Here is a 16273-nt window from a genome sequence, read left to right as displayed (position 1 = left end):
TGAAATGTCTATTTAAAATGAGTTGAATGGATGTAGGAACTATGAATGGAAATGTAACCATGATGTGTGAGTAAATTCTATCTGCCTGAATGCTATTTCCTAGCGAACAATTTTCTATGCCTTTGCTGAATCCCTGAAATGTTAAGCTTGGAAGAAAGCTTAAAGATTATCTTTTTTGACCCTTTCTTTTGCAGAAATGCACTCAAGGCTTCATGTGAAGAACTAGTTTGATACAAAGTAGAGAATTAAACTTCTTAAAGATAAGCTGTGCAAAGCTACCACGACCTCACTAAGCATCAGACCTCCTAAAGATACTGGAGTGATTCTAAGTAAATCAGGCAAATGCAGGACAAAAGCAGAAGGCCTCCTGGTTTCGGGATTTGGACTGCTTAGGAGTAGGATCCGCAAGTTCAGCCAAGCTCTTCTCAATCTCAGTTGACTTCATTAGAAAGAAAGAAGCTCATTGTTGAGCTGAAGGGAGTTTTTTTTTTTTTTAGGACCCTGATCCTCTCAGTCTCCTATCTTCATGTCCCCGCCCAACTCACAGTTGCTGACATGGCTGACCTTAACTTTTGTGAAACTCTGGTGGTTGATTTTGGCTTTGTTTCCCAGCCTGCCCTTAGTCAACATCACATGATCCAAATACACTCATATCCACTGCAGTGGAAAATCAAATCCTTGTTTTTTTTTTAAAAAAAAAGGCCTTCAGAAAACACAACTGTGTTGGCACAGTTCTGAAGCCATTCATTTATTTGAGACAGTGAGGACCCAATCAGGCTTATGGGAAGAAAAAGAAAGACAATAACAAGTAAATAGCATCAGGCTGGCCAGTGATTATTTGTTAGGCAAATATAACATTTTATAATAAAAAAATTTGAAAGCAGAGGCTGTTAACATATTTGCATGTATCTCAAAGCATTTATGGGATCTTAACATGAAAGTCTGATTATTTTTTCTTCTCTCAATAACAACAAAAATCTTTATGGGTCACTGTGTCCTAGAAACTCTAGAGACATCTTTGAAAGTGTGTGAGCTATTTATGTGGTTTAGTTTAGGTTTTTTTTTTTTATGTCTGGTTTTGATATTGTAGTCTCATCTCGCTTTCCATAGTACAACTGCTTTTATTTGAATAGAGTTTTCCTAACATGTGCTAGAAAACGTAAGTCTTCCTAACGATATTCAAACTGTATCTCAGAGGTGGCCATGTGCCTCCAGAGCTCCCTTGTCCTCTATGACTTACATAAAGAGGTGAATAGAAGGCTTTTGAGTTTAGAGTATATGCATTTTAGTTCATGATTTCTATTTGCCTACTATTTCTTATAGCCCCAAGAAATATCTTACATAAAAGATCTATTCAAAGGTTTTCAAAACAGAGCTGAGAATGAATCAAATAGGGGAACCCAGAAAAGGACTAGTTCAATAGATAAGCAACTTAGTCTTCAGCTATGCTTCATGAAAACATATTCCAGTCAGGAAAATAAAAAACAGTGAATGCAAGGGAAAGGCAAAAAGTCCTTTGGGGAAATAATGATGTATGTAATATTTATATCATGTATCCATAGTATCTTTTACATTTGAAAGCAAATGTGGTCAGGTAATGACTCTCAACTGACATTTCCTGCCTTGATTCTAGCTATACCACCTGTCCTAGGTATAAGCTATATCTCCTATCCTGGGTGTCTGGCTTAGAGAAAAATCTCCAGTCTGATAAGCCCCTGGGATCTCATACACAGAATATCCAATTGGATTCATTCTTCACCCAAAAACATAAAAATTTATGTTTTCCTTCCATTTTTGCCTTTTTTCATTATTGCCATTGTCCTAAATTCTCACCTGGGAGTTATTATGAATTTCAGCTCTAATCCTATCCCATGTAGTTGATCTATATAAATTCCTCATTCATATAATCTTTTGATACATGAAACATGAGCGTGGTGGGTTCTTGTTCTCCAGTGGTATCGAAATAAAAGCAAGAACTATGAGTACAATTTTTTAAAGGGTGTAAAGATTATTTTGTAAAGTGAAATTAAAGGTCTCTCAGAAGAATGAACAATGGGGCCTCTGCCTGGCCAAGGACTGGCTGTTTGGTATTGTCCCTCCCTACCTTTTTCTTTTCCCTCTCGGCAATTAGTCAGATAGTGACTGCTATTTGAAGCAGGCAAGACCCACTCCAGGGCTGTGGCCACAGGATGGCGGGCATAGGCTCATGACTGGTTTATTTGAAGTAAGCCAAACCCCTCCTCTGTGATGGCTAGTAGGAGGGCTGGCATGAGTTATGGCATAGCCCAAGACCCTTCCCTTCCCTACTTGGTGGCTTGTAGGAAAGTGGGCCTGGTTTATGGCAAGACCCAATCAATATACTCCCTTGGTTGGTAGCCAAGGAAGTTGAAGGATGGGTTGGAGGCACCTTGTGGGCCACACTGATTGGCTAATGTTTTCCTTCACTTTCAGTTTCAGAAAACTTGCCACATGGAAATCTTATTTAGATTGTCATCAGAACTTCCTACCAAGTTGTCTCTATGTTTTTAATTCATCCTGAAATACCAGTACGGTGATCATCTAAAATCTTTGCTATAAAAATTATTGTCCTGCTCAACACTTTCTAATGTATTTCATCTGCAAGGTGGATACTGTCCAAATTCTTATCACAAGCAGTTATGGATTTTCTTTACCTAGCTATGTACCCAAGCTTAATGCCTTTATCTATGCGATATGAACTATTAAACAAAATCCTTACTCTTTCATAGATCCTCCCTATCTTTATCCATCTCATTCTGACCATTACATTAAGAAAGTGTCTCTACCCACTCCATCTGTGACCATTTCTTGCCTGTTTGTTAGGTTGAAAATAGATCTCATTTACCATATGACATATTTTCACTCACTATAAATTCCTCTGGGCTCAGAGAAGATAATGTGCAATTTAACATAAAATTTTCTGTTGCATGTGGACTTGCTCAAGATACTTACATGTCCTTAATGGCACCCTTTTTATTCATCCAATGCCACAAGTGTTCTATAGAAGTTTTTAATTACCTTGTCTACATTTTTCTGAATGCTCAAAAGTTCATCCTTTTTACAGAAACTCTCCATTTCATCTGGTAGCCCCAAATTTGTGGCTTCAAATCATAACGTTGCTTATATCCCTTTGGAGGGGCTAACCTTGGGAGTTTTCCCTGATTTTTCATTGGTTCTTCCCCTCATTATTCCTCTCAAGTATGTATGGACCCCTGTCCCTTGCTAAAGCAGACTCAGAAACTAACTCTCCCTGTGTCATCAGTTCCCTGCCGATTCAGCACATATAGTCAACTCTAACCCACTAGGATTTGCAGAGGATTTCACAATAGATTTTTACAACCTCTGCGTTGTTCAAACAACAGCTTCACATGCTTTGGACAACAGTAAGAACAAATATGTTTGGGGGATGGCTCACCAAGGCTGTGTATTCAACATTTTCTATTAACACAGCTTGACTACCTCAAACCATAGACAACTCCTTCTGAATTTTTACATTTTTAATTTTCTTTTAAAAGTTAGGCAGATTTTCCAAGATAAAGCTCAGTACTCATTAATTGGCACTAATTAGATGAGTAACAAATGTAGTATAGAATTTCTTTCCTCTCTTTTTTTAATCAAGACAGACTTTACATAACATAAAGGTTTATGCCTTTCAGCTGAGTGCTAATGGCTCATGCGTGGAATCCTAGCTAGTCAGGAGGCTGAGATCTGAAGATCATGGTTCAGAGCCAGCCCAGACAGAAAGGTCTGTGAGACTGTTATCTCCAATTAACCACTGGAAAAGCCGAAGTGGAGCTGTGGCTCAAGTTGGTAGAGCGCTAGCATTGAGCTGAAGAACTCAGGGACAGAGTTCAAACCCCATGACTGACCAAAAAAAAGTTAGTGGCTTTTAGCATATTTGCAGTACTGTATAATTATCACTACTTTCAAGCTCCAAATATGCTGTCCTTCTGAAAGGAATCTGGTATCTCTATGGACTGCTTTAGTTGAGCTTATTTTGGTGTTTTTAACTTCTGAATCTTGCCCTTTTGATATTTGTTAAAAATTAACTTCCTTGGATCCCTATCTATCTATCCTTCCACTCCCCACCCACTCAATCCTCCTGCAACCAAACCACGTTGGTCCCTTTTAATTTTAAATGGGTGCAGAAGGTCCATAGTTCATGTTCTATAGCTGATTGTTGTTGAGAAAAGAACTTCTGGCCCAACCTGGAAAAGGGGAACTGAAAAGCTATTTTTGTATCTTTATTTTTAAGGAATATTGATTTGTAGTTTTCTTTTTTTGTGATGCTTTTATCTGGTATTGACATCAGAGTAATGCTGGTCTCTCAGGGTAAGTCAGAAACTGTTCACTGTTCTTTCTTTACTTTCATATATATATATATATATATATATGTATGTGTACATACATACATACATATTCTGTAAATTCACCAGTGAAATCACTGGCTATAAGCTTTTCTTTCATAGAAAAAATTTGATTATTCATTCAGTCCCTTTCCTTGTTGTAAGACTGCTCCAGTTTTCTGTTTCTCCTTAAGCAAATTTTGTGTTTCTAATATGCTTTCTTTCCCTTCCACCTTCAAAGGTTAAGTAAAGCTGAAGGTCAGAAGAAAGATATTCCTCCTTGGATAGTAAATCCAAATGTAAATATGTTAACAGAGCTAAGCCAGTTAGTTGTCTGGCCAAAAACAAAGGAGACAAGAATTCACTTCTTGCTTTTGTGTAATATATGGTTCCTAATGATATGCTATGTCTTGAAACAAAATTTTTAAAGGAAACAGGTATTTGATTTGACTTCACAACGCTTTTTCTTGACCTTTTGTATTTTTCCCTAGGAAGACAAAATGTCCTTAGATACTAGGTATAAAAATCTTTCTTTGCATTTATGCAGTAAATTTCTGTGATAGGATTAGAGTACCATTCCCTTGTCCTTCTCTTTTGATATCACCTTCCTACAAGTTATAGAACAACTTACATATGTATATGCAGACCTAGAAGAGCAGAGAATGTTAAAAGGAAGGAGGGAAACCTAGACATTTTATGCATGATTATATATCCCTCTGGAAAAAAATGTTGTCCCCCAAAAATGTCTTTTTCTTTAACCCCTGAATCTTCTTTCTTTATACATCTTTTACCTCTATTACCAAATTATCTTATAACTGTTCAATCAACATAGACATATAGGTACTAAAACACATACACACACACACACACACACACACACACACACACACACACACACACACGGGCTGGGAAGGTGGCTCAGTGGTAGAGTGCTTGCCTTGCATGCCTGAAGCCCTGGGTTTGATTCCTCAGCACCACATAAGCAAAAAGAAAAAAGCCAGAAGTGGCGCTATGGCTCAAGTGGTAGAGCGCTAGCCTTGAGCTGAAGAGCTGAGGTACAGCGCCCAGACCCAGAGTTTAGGCCCCACAACCAGACCCAAAAATAAAAAATAAAAAAATAAGAAAATAAAACACACACACACATATCCCAGATGCATCTTCAAGTCCCTTCATTGAATAAACATTTTTAAAATACCTACTGTGTGCCAGGCATGCATTATGTTGAATTGTGAATACACAATAATGATAGACAAGTTTTGTCAAAGATTCATTTCATGGGACTCTGGTTTTCACCACATGCACAGCTTAATTGTGCAGTTGAACAAAACAATTGGAGGTTCACATACTACTGGAAGTTAAAGATAATTCAGCAATGACCCCAGAGCTTCTGCTGCCTGGGAAACAGTTCATAGTGCTACCCAGGAAGTATCATGAACCATACAAAGGGGCATGTGTTTGTAACTCTAACTCTTGACAGTGAAGCAATTCTTCCTGCCAAGAGAGTAGAATAAATCCCTTCCCTTTGCCCCAGCACACCCAGACTGCTGATCCAGCAGAGCATGCTGATTGCTCACAATATACAGAAGGCTACAGGGTCAACCAAACCAACAAGAGCCACACCAGGGGTTAACAAGGAAAGCAGGAAGCCAACATTGTGCTGAACATATGGAGGGAGGCAAAATCTTGAAGAGAAGATAGACTCAGCATAATCTCAACAGCCAAGAATGAGATAATCTACCAATAGCAAAAAGGAAAACAGCAGAAATGAGAAAGCAGCCAACCTCTGAACAAGACAGCCTGGGAAAAGCCTGGCCCTGGCCACAGAAAAGGGGATCTGTGAAGCCCACGCCAGACACGCTTGTTCTTGTTATGGGACAGAATTGTTACTAGTCCTGGATTGAATGCCAGCTCTGCCACTATCCCACTGTGACATTGTGTAAATCACTGAGCCTCTTTGAAACCTAGATGTTTTGTCTATAAAACAAGCTTACCTGATTGTTAGAAGGAGAAAATGAATGTAAAGTTTGCAGTGGTTAACATTACAATGACATTTAGTCTGAAGGGGTTTTTCACTCATCTGTAGTTTTCTTAAAGTTCTAGTCTGTCTTTTGCTGTTCAATGTCAGGTGGTGTCAAATTAGAATGCCTACCTGCAAATGATTGAAATGCTGCACATCTGCCTCGATAAGACATACTTTATCACACATGAACTGTCTACTTCCCTCACCTCCACATCTTCCACTCATCTGTTCCATACATGCTTCTTGGAATCAAATACATTCTTGTTTATCTTTGCTTCTGGACTTTTAATAAAATGGGAGACACTCAAATAATATTTGAACGCCCTCGGTGGTCTAGTGGTTAGGATTCAGCACTCTCAAATAATATTTGATATTCTGTATGTCCTTCCTTTATAACTCATACCACATTGTCATACCCTATGAAAACTAAAGTTGTTTTTATGTGCATATATATTTACATATATATATATATATATATATATATATATATATATATATGCACATACTTGTGTGTTTCTGTATAGAGTAAGGGAATGTCTTCACCAATAAATAGCTAGATCGGTTCATATGCCAAAACTTTATGGACAACACTTTCCCTATCAGTTGTAAACAATACCTACAATTGGAATTTCTAAAGATATTCAAGTATGTTGAATATTAAAAATAGTAACAGTTTATGAAACAGACTCATTCTACTGTGCATCAAAAAAAAAAATATATGTCTATAGGACCTGAAAAACATTTAATATAAAATGATCCAAAAATTACTATTCAGAACATCACATTGTTACTCAGTTGTAGTCAATGTGGATATTTTCTTCATTTACTATTCACTGTTGCTAATTGTAATCATCAGGCTCACATAGAGCAGTTTGAAACTTCTGAAAATCGTGTGAACTCTGAAAATTCCTTGTTAAAACCAAGTCTTGACCATAATGAGTTCACTGTTATTTATTTACTTATTCATTTATTTATTTATTTAGTCAGTTTTGAATTCAGGGCCTGTCCTTGAGCTCTTTTGGTCAACACTAGCACTCTACTACTTTAGCCACATCTCCACTTCCAGTTATCTGGTGATAAATTGGAGATAGAAGTCTCATGGATTTTTCTGCCCAGGCTGAATCCTCAGATCTCAGCCTCCTGAGTAGCGAGGATTATAAGCATGAGCCACCAGTGCATGGCATTATTTTTTTTGAACTCTTTATTCATAATTTGAGTCATCCCAGGGGCTGGTGTCATCTGAGATACACCCATTTTCAGGTAAAGATTGCCCTTTATTCCAAACATTGTTGAGCCTGTTTGAGCTGCCAGGGCTAAAAAAAAATGCGGAAAGAAGTGAAATATTACAAAGGTTCCAAAATGAAAAGGCTTTAGAAATTAGTTGGTTCAACCTTGTTCCTCACATGAATTCACAGGAGAGCTTCCAGACTCCACTTTCTGACAGATATACTCATTCATTTGGGTTACCTGGAAGCCGCAAGAATTAAAATATCAGTCTCATAGATTTTGTTGTCCTGGCTAGCTTCAAACCATGCTCTTCAGATCTCAGCCTCCTGAGTAGCTAGGAATACAGGCATGAGCCACCATCACCCAACTCAAGACTATTTTTAATGAGTAAAACCGTGTGTGTCAGCACGCCGTTGCCCTAGTAAGAGTTTGCCAGTTGCTCTCTCTAGATGCTCTTGGCTCAGTTCAATACCACCAGCTATCTGAAATCCCACAATTTATCCTTTGTGATATGCTGGGCCAATGAAGTCAGATATACATGGCTAGGTAGCGTTGGTGGGCAAAGTTCTGGACATGACTCTTGTTGAACAAGATACAGGTAATGTAAGTCTGGCTTTTGAATGGACCATATTAAAAGGGCACTGGGGTGGGTAGTCAGGTTGGTGGAGTGATATACTGGCTTCAAAGCTTAATGGCCATATCCTTGGGAATCTTAGTTTTGGTACCTCTGTTTCCCCTACCTTTAATAATAACATGTAACAAAGAAATACTATACAATGAAGCAAAATTGATAATATGCTCAGAGTGTGTTGCCCCTAGAATATAATAAGAGATGTGGTTAACCTTGTTGAATGAAATGTAGAACAAACTCCATTGCTTTTTTTTTTATGTCCGTCACAGGGCCTGAACTCTGGGCCTGGGCACTGGCCCTCAGTTCTTCAGCTCAAGGCTAGTGCTCTACCACTTGAACCATAGCACCACTTCCAGCTTTTTCTGCTTATGTGGTGCTGAGGAATCAAACCCAGGGCCTCATGCATGCAAGGCAAGCGCTCTACCACTGAGCCATCTTCCCAGCCCCTCCATTGCTTTTTAATCCATTTCTGCCTTGTTGGCAAGCTGTGGTGCTAGCTGTTCAGGATAGTGACATCTCTCCCTGTGAAACATTTCCTCGCCTTTCTTCTTGCTACCTTTTCTAGCCCAAGAAGGATGAGAGAGCAAGAATTTACAAACAAGTCTAAATTCCATTTCTCTATTTGCCTAAACAAACTTCATGTTAAATCTTAATTTTATTTCTGTTGGCTTTGATCCACGGCTTCTGAAATTACCTTTTATACTCCTCCTAGCTCAGTAGATCTGTAACAACAGCTCAATACCTACGTCTAACTGTCTAAGGCAGAGGCAGAAGACTCCTTCAGCATTAATCAACAAGTCCCATTAGTAAACAAAGGCAAAGGAAATTAATTACTATTTTTGAGACAATATTCAGTCAGATAAGTTTGAAACCCTGTTTATCTAGAAACTAATATTTTTGTTCAAACCTAGTTAATCTTGAAGGAAAAAATTGCCATACTTAGTAAGATAGACAAATTCTATTCAGTGAAAATAACTGCTTATATCTAATTTTAAACAGAATCTTAACACCAGTAACATTAACAATAAAACTACTTATTTTCATAATCAAGAATCTCAAACAACACGTAAGCCTAGAGCAATTTCATAATATAACACAGAAGAGCAGAAATTAACTCAGTGGAAAGAAAAATATATTGGATTATTCAGAAAAATAAGAAAATAAAACTGAAAAAATACCCTCAAGCATTTGACATGATACAAATCATCATTGTTTGTTTCTTTTGTTATTGTTATTCTTTATTACTTTATCAAAAGCAATACTGAGTGAATTTGATTATACAATCTCAAAATTAAGGCATGCAAGTCATCATATTGCGACAGATATATTGAAATTATGGAATCACATAGACATCAAGAACAATCCTTAGCCAGAAAGCTCAGAAAACTTCCAGAGTGAAGAAAACTTTTTTGAGGATGATAACATGGAAATTCACTTAAATTGTTTATTGACATTCTGTAAATAATTTTCCCATTTTTTCTTTGTGATACAGATGGAAGGCTCACATCTTCCAAATTCATTTCTCAGTTATATGTATGTGTGTGTGTGTGTGTGTGTGTGTGTGTGTGTGTGTGTAAATTAGCCCGTATAAACTACAAGTTGTCTTATTAAATTCTGTAAAAGCTGTTATTAGCTCTGATTTTTATATTGTTGGATACTTGTGGAAATAGTGTAGACCTGTGAGTTATTTCTTCCAAGAGACTCAGACATATCTGATCAAATGTCAATAAATGAATGAGATGCCTGAACATATAAATATCTCAGCTCACTCACCACTAATATTTTCATTTGTACAAAGTGTCAGAATGTTCCATACATTGAGCCAGCCATTCTGGAGAGCCTTTTCTCCAGTGCATTAAGTTTCATTGTCAGCTTAGATATTAATCAGTTGAGTGCACTTGGAACACTCTACTATTCTCCTCCCCTGCAAACATGGATATCTACCAGATTTACGGGTGGTCAGACTGGTTTCTACTGGAAACATCTAGTACTCTTCCTCCTGCCCTTGTTTGTTTAATTTAGTGTTGTCCTCCACCCTTCTCAAGTTCTTGTCCAGCTAGGTTGAGCTTTTGAGAAAATAACAAATCTTAGATCTTCTCTATGATTCAATATTTGGATCTAATCACAATAAATTTGTGGCCATTTAGGACACAGATGAAGAATAAACAAAGCAACAATAAATTTGAACGTGAAGTATAGTGTTGAAATTCTTTAGGCCCTGCTTTTTTTTTTCTTTTAGAATTACACTTAGTAAGTTGAATATCTTCGCAAAGTATTAACAACTTTTTTGGTTCTTCTATGTGCATTTTCCTTAAAATGCCAGGGAATCTAAATTTAAACCACTATGATATTAAGGAAGAAGAATTGTGTTTCGGTGTCTTGTGCTTCAAGCATGTAATTGGAAAGAAAAAGGCATCAAAAATGAGAATAATGACAAGGCATTCAAGCATTGAATTGGCATATTTGAAAGTTGTGACTTATACTGGATTAGCCACCCTAAAATTTATTGTTGGTGCAGCAAAGGGAAAACTGATTATAGTGTATAATCTGTACCAAATTTGACCAAGTTCACTTAATGACTACTCAATTTGGGCACTTCCCTGATAGAGGTAGTATCTGGATTTTAAAGAGGGATAGAAGCCTAAAAGGACCCACAGACATTTTCTCTAATATCTTAGTGAAAGAGCAATGTTCAGCAAATCCCGAGGAAGGGTATTTATGCACCATGCTGCAGGCTAGACATATGGGAGTGAAGAAGACAGAGCATACCTGCAGTGAGGGAGAGAAGTAGGAAGTGATAGAAAGAGCATAATAAAGGGCTGTGATAGGAGAAAAATGGGTTTTCAATTTCATGAAGGACAGTACTGTTCTTTGAGATAGGCAAAGATGGGAAATAGTAATGTTATTAGTATGAAGTAGAGGAAGATGTAGTTACTTGTTATATACATACATATATATATATATATATATATATATATATATATATATAAAATACCGTACAGAGGGGTTTCAATTACATGGGCAAGGCAATGAGTACATTTCTTATCAAGCATTGTTGCCTCCTCCTTTGTTTCCCCTTTCCATCCCTTCCCATCTCCCACCTCCCCACACCCCCCACTCCCACCCCCGGCCAAAGTTGTAAAGTTCGTTTTTCGACATAACGACTTGTATATCTCATTGTTGCAATGGGTCCACCTGTATCCCTATTTAAACGATTTGTTTTTTTCCTTCCCCTCCCCAAATTATACCAACATCAAATACTGTGAAAGCAGGGGTTATACCGTGAGGAAGGGACATACAAAGCAACAAAGAGAGCATCTTATTTATTTGCAAAAACTAGTATATGTCTGAGACAAGAAGAAAAGGTCAGATAAGTTGATGTTAGGTGAAATGAACCCCAAGATAAGGATTCAAATGTTTTTTTTTTTTTTTCCTTTCTTGTTTCTTCTTGCTTGTTTCTTACTTCTCACTTGAGAGATTGGTCTTGGAATCTCATAATTTATCTTAACAAAAGGGAACAATCGCTTACAGATGGTGAAGAGATTGTGAGCAGGTCATTTTAACATCGCTCTCTTAGACATCATATTGGTAGTCTGAAGTCAGTATTTACACCATGAAACTGGCAAATGATACAAACCAGAGCTTCTAATTCCCTTGGGCTACTGTTTGATTAATGCTTATTAACAACACATCATTGACCAAGTACAGCAACATGTAGCAGATAGCTTCTGCTCAATACTATTTAGTAAGTACAAAGTAAGACCATCAGGAGAACAGTATATAAGAGATTTTAAATAAAAATCTTGAAAGTCGTTAACATTGGAGGCTGGGTAGATTCATGTGTGTGCCTATGAGTACAAACTAGATAACTTCACACAATTCTGAAAATAATTATTTTATTGGAAAGGTGATTGTTCAGAAGCAACAAATTTTAGTTTACTTTCTGTCTCTTTCAGCTATTTTTCCAATTTTTTCTCACAGATATAGAAAGAGCTGCTGATAATTTTTCCTATCCTGTTTCTCACTACTGTATAGTTTCTCATTAAATTTCCTTTCAAAAAGACTATAATTCTATAATTTAGAACTCTACTACAATTTGGAAAAACAAAAAGACAAGTTGAAGATAGAAATTGAATGTTCTGATCTGAACAGTTAAAACGATGAAACTTGTATTAGAGCTTTAATTAGAAAAATGCGTTGTTTTAATGTGTACTTTATTTGTGATTTTTCTTCTAAAAAATAATAGCTGGCCTCCATTGGCAGTCGTCCTACTGTTGCTTTGGCTTAGAGCTTTAGTGTAAGCAACATAGGCAATTCAGTATGTATAATTAGACAGAAGCCTTTGGCAAGTAAGCAGTGAAATGAAAACCTCAATATTAAATCTTCCTAGATGAAAGCATTGAAGTTTTTATCAAAGTAAAACATAAGGGAAACTGTAGTCATGACAGTATGCATATTAGAATTATTCTTTTTCACTGTGGAATATTTATTTGGTTTATTATTTCTTCAACACTGTCTAGGATGACCTGGATTCCTCAGACATTCACATAAATTGTGCAGACACAGGAGAAAAAGTATGTAAACCAAAATAATATCTCATATAGATTTTGACAACAGATACGAATACTGACTTGTGCTTGGCTCTCTCTCTTGCTCCATGGTAAATCCAGAGAGATGTTTGTAAAGAGACTTTTATTTTAAAGAAATTGTTTTAACTACTTGAATTGTGCAATATTTCTCATAGTTCCATGTAGCCTACTTATGTGAGGACTCTAGTCAGGGTGGGACTAGGAAATGACTGTATTAGCAGCTGATCCTTACCAGATCAGTACTAGCCAAATCTTAAGGTATTTCAGAAGGAATTACCTCCTATTTGCTTTAACTATATTAAAAAAAACTCACCCCTACTCCAGAGCGAGAGACCCAAGTGCTTATGCCAATGAACAATGATTGTAGCAGCAGGTCTCCCAATTAGGAATGTACCTAATTCTAATTTTTAATCCATCTCAGTAGATGTATTTATCTTTATCTGAATCTGGTCTTCCAAAGAAGATATATATTTGTCTTCTATATTATTAGTCTCATTCCACTTAAAAGGTGTACTTATTTGTAAACTAAGTGGTTTTTTTTATTTGTTTTTGTCGGTCGTGGGGCTTGAACTCTGGGCTTGGGCGCTGTCCTTGTGCTCTTCAGCTCAAGGCAAGCACTCTACCGCTTGAGCCACAGCACCACTTCCTGTTTTCTAGTGGTTTATTGGAGATAAGAGTCTCACTAACTTTCCTGCCCGAGCTGGCTTTGAACCGAGATCCTCAGATCTCAGCCTCCTGAGTAGCTAGGATTACAGGCGTGAGCCATCGGCGCCCGGCTTTAAGTGGCTTTTTTTTTTTTTTTTAACATAGCAGCTGTTTGGCAAGGAAATGCCCCAACTTGAGTGATTAGAACACTCTATAATTATAACAACTCATAAGTTTAAGATGAAAATTCTGTAAGTTATTACAGGAGGCTGCTTGTACTTGCTCTTTCACCCTTTCTCCTATAAGTGTGGTTCTGAGATTTACGGAAATGAGAAGAATGCTAGGTAGTGTGGTGTGTACTTGGCCTATGTTTTAAGTGTCCCGAAATAGCTCAGCATGCCAGGATGCATGCCAAGAATGTTGTGTGCCGTAAAAGAATGTTCAAGGGAGATGAAGTGGAAGCAACAGCTTGTGGGTCTCTAAGATTGCAGTGGTATCTTGAGAAAAGTTTCTATGATTGTGATATGCCTTTTCAGGTCTCGGGAGCTTGAGTACTTTACATATCCTAATTTATGTCATACTATTTCTAGAATAATTCATGAAGAGACTACATCAATTAATATCTGTGGAGACTCAAAATTCAACCTGTGAGATGAGGTTCTGGACATTCATTGGGCAGAGTGACTCTCACACTGGCCAGAAGGTGTTAGCTACCCGCCTCTCCCCATGAGCAGACTTCTAGACAACCAACTTACATCTGAATGTTTAGTACATTGATGTTGACATTTTTTAATCTTATCAGATGGGTTTCATGTACTGATAGTGTGCCTGCTACCTGGCTGACTGTTATTGTAGTATTGTGTTACATTGCAGGGCAAACCTTGTTTCGGTAAGGCTAAAATGTAAAACTATGTACAGCTGACAAATCAATGATACAAGAAATGAGGGAGAATTTCCTGGACTGCCCCATCACATTTACAAATTTGATAAATAATACCCTTTGAAAATTGGTGGTTTGTCTTTGTTAATGCAATTTGTCATCTTCAGATGTGCATTTGCTCAACTGGAATGAAGAGAAGAAAGATATGCAGTATTCGCCAGGTTTCCTCATAGTGCGGTGAAGCGTAAATCTTAATGCAGGATGAGCAGCCCACCGTCCCTCAGCAGACAAAAGAAATTAATTGAATAAGTGGAAAAACAGTCATTTAAATCTGGAAAACAGTGTTGTCCCCCTCTTATCCTTCAATTACAATGTGTGAAAGCTTGTTAGTATTTTATTGAAAATGCTTTCTATAGTTCCTGGTGTTTCATTAAACCCCAAAGCAATTCCTGAAATATAGTGTGGCAAGGGCTGAGATTCTGCCTGGGTTACTCTATGGAAAAACCCATTATGGAATATCATTAACTCCCTGTGGCCCCAGGAAGACCAGTACGGAGAGATCAATTTCTTCAAATTGATGAAAGTTCTGTCTGCTTGGAATGCCACCCATCCATTCTGGTATTTATAACTGCTGTTCTAGGAAGAGTTTCTCAGCCTCCCAGCTGTTGGCACTGAGACCAGATGATTCAGTTTTGATGTAGCTGTCCTGTGTTCTGTAGGTGCTTAACAACATTTTTTGCCTCTAGACACCAGAAACACTCTTTTACACCCATCTGAGAATCAAAACCATCTCCTCATGTTGCCTCATGTGCCCTGGGGTTCAAAGTTGTCCCGGGCTGAGAACTGTTGTTCTAAACTACTCTTTTCCAAGTCAGGGAAACCCTGAGAAAACTAGAATTGGATGTTTGAAGAATCCATTCTCATCATGGGGTCATAATGACAGAAATATGAAGCTGGAATGTTGAATTAGCAAAAGCGTATGCAAAACTCATGAAAGCAACTACTTGACCTCAGAGCCTGAGGTCAAGAGTGCAACAGGAAGTTGTACTCTGAGATAATCACTGTCAGCCCTGAATTTGAAGACAGAAAGCATGGCACTTATATCTTTCAGTCTCATTGATTTTTTTGTAAAAGCCTTTACAAGTTTTACAGAACTTCTAAAACCACACAAATTGAGCCTTATTTGTTCACTCTGTCATGGGCACTAGACAAAAAGATTGTAAAATTTTTTTTATCAAGGTAGATAATAGAGTCAAGGGAAATAACAAAGACTGTGGTAAGATTCAAATGGAACTACCATGAAAATAGTGATTCTTACTTGTTAGTGGTTTTCATATCCACCTCAAGGGATTTCCTCATAGATGCGTGTTCTGTGTATATTTTTTTCTGACTAGAAGTGGCCTTTTCTTTAGGTAATCCACAATTGGTAATGATTTCTTTTCACCACTTTGTTTTTCAGAGTATCTCTAAATCTATCCGAAAAATTGAGAGGAAGGTATAGAAATAGCCTACATACTTGATGTCCTTATACTTGCTTAATGTCTCCCATTATGAATAGTCCACTTTCAGGAAAATTGTATATACATTTGTCTAATCTGGGGAGGGGAAGGGGAATAACAAAGCGCTGAAACAAGGACTCAGGATGGCATACTGCAACAATGATACCTACAGGACAGTACATTGGAAATGAACTTTACAACTTTGGGAAGGGGGAGGAGGAGTGAGGAAGGTGGGGGAGGGAAGGAATAGTGGCACAAGGGAGGGGGAAACAATGATTGACAAATAATGTATTCATTGCCTTACTCATGTAACTGTAATCTCTCTGTATGGCATCTTTACAATAAAATAAAAGTTAAAAAATTGAGTCTGTTGTACCCTCCATTAATCAATGTTCACTTGATACCAAGATAGAATGGT

The 16273-nt window shown here is 37.4% G+C and overlaps 1 long non-coding RNA gene across 1 annotated transcript; it reads left to right on the top strand.

The window, feature by feature from the left end:
- The first annotated feature begins 4225 nt into the window (after positions 1–4225).
- On the top strand, positions 4226–16047 carry LOC122120124. The gene is made up of 3 exons (XR_006149663.1): positions 4226–4350; positions 12763–12816; positions 14067–16047. It is a non-coding gene; the product is annotated as an uncharacterized LOC122120124 (long non-coding RNA).
- Positions 16048–16273: the final 226 nt, after the last annotated feature.

This window comes from Dipodomys spectabilis, unplaced genomic scaffold (genome assembly GCF_019054845.1).
Source record: "Dipodomys spectabilis isolate Male_0828 unplaced genomic scaffold, ASM1905484v1 ptg000174l, whole genome shotgun sequence".
Taxonomy (NCBI): domain Eukaryota; kingdom Metazoa; phylum Chordata; class Mammalia; order Rodentia; family Heteromyidae; genus Dipodomys; species Dipodomys spectabilis.
The sequence above is the reverse complement of the archived record's forward strand: the minus strand, read 5'-3'. Positions and strand labels throughout refer to the sequence as shown.